Source organism: Phocoena sinus, chromosome 9 (assembly GCF_008692025.1).
Source record: "Phocoena sinus isolate mPhoSin1 chromosome 9, mPhoSin1.pri, whole genome shotgun sequence".
NCBI lineage: Eukaryota > Metazoa > Chordata > Mammalia > Artiodactyla > Phocoenidae > Phocoena > Phocoena sinus.
Genome location: NC_045771.1, coordinates 66,007,534 through 66,008,973, shown reverse-complemented (window position 1 = coordinate 66,008,973; position 1,440 = coordinate 66,007,534).

Genomic DNA, 1,440 nt, shown 5'->3' with positions numbered 1-1,440 from the left:
TTCTAGTCTCCTTGAGGGCATTTTTTTCAAAAATGTTATTATCAATATATTCTATTAGAATCTGGAATTCATGAAATGAAAATGTTTGTTCATTATAAAATCACTTTAAGATGATACACGTTGCCCAAAGTCTCAAACTTTCTTTTAAGTTCCCTTTGAAGACTAACAATCTGAAATATATGTAAGAATGGAAAATAACTAATTAGAAAATAGGAATTAATTTGTTTTTCCCTTTATGGTCATTTTCAAAGCTATTTATAAAATATAAATATAAATTTAAGCTTATATTTGCCCAGTTATAAAATATGTTTCAGTCATAAACCAAAGCAGTTTTGTTAAACTGCACTAAGTTATCATTAAAGAAGTGACTATATCACACTCTAGACCAACGGCTTCAGGGGCTATTGGGGAAGATGAGTAGTGAAGGACTGCGAGTCTTCTCCCAATGAAATCTAAGTGGCTACATTGCATAAAAAATAGGTTTTACAACTTAAAAAGAAATTCTGAAAGCCACTGATCAAAGGAACAGAAATCTATCAGGAAAAAACCCTCATGAATTTGCTAATGCTTCTTCTTTCTTTCTTGAGAAACTGGCAAGGTAAAGCACATGCATATAATAAATCTTTTTTTCACCCCTATCATTCTACCAAGATATTTTTTATCACACTTCATCTAACTTCAGATCATTCTACTTGATAAAAGACTTTTAAAACCTTAATGAAAATACTAACTCTAAGCGAGCAAAATGTATTTGAATAACTAATGATTAAAACAAAAGTTTAAAACAAGTTTTAAGTTCAGTTCAAAACAAAAAGCTAAAGTTCAAAATCAAAAATCTTCTTTGTGATTAGGCAATTCTTTTCAAAGTACACATGTGGAAATGTCACCAAATGTTTCAGTAAGTTTTGAGGAAGAGAAGGAGAGCGGGGAAGGACACTTGAGCTGGGTGTTGGAAAATAAGTAAGATTGGGAGACTAAAGAAATGGTTACATAATTTTCTAGGAAGAAAGGAACAGAATGAGCAAAGTGTGGATAAAAGAAAGAACTATTTCCAAGGAATGGCAAACATCTCAATTTGCCTGGGACATAAATGACGGGCAAAGATAGGAAATAAGATTGTGAATTTAGGTTGTGGCCAAATAACAAAAGATTCCTAATACCACAGTAAGGACTTGGGCTTTTTTCCATAAAAAATTAGGGGGTAGTAGCAACAGACATTTCAACTATGAGACAGATTCCAGAGATACTAGAGAGGTAGAATAGATAGAATTAGGCAACAAATTGGAAGCTAAGTAGATGAAAGAAAAAGATATAAAATATGATGTTAAAGTGCAGTTTGGCTAACAACTGTAAGAACTTAAAAGCTTTAAGCTGAAGAACTTTTAATATTTACACTGATTTGTTTATGTCAAGAGAATTTCAAAAGCATAACCAAGACAC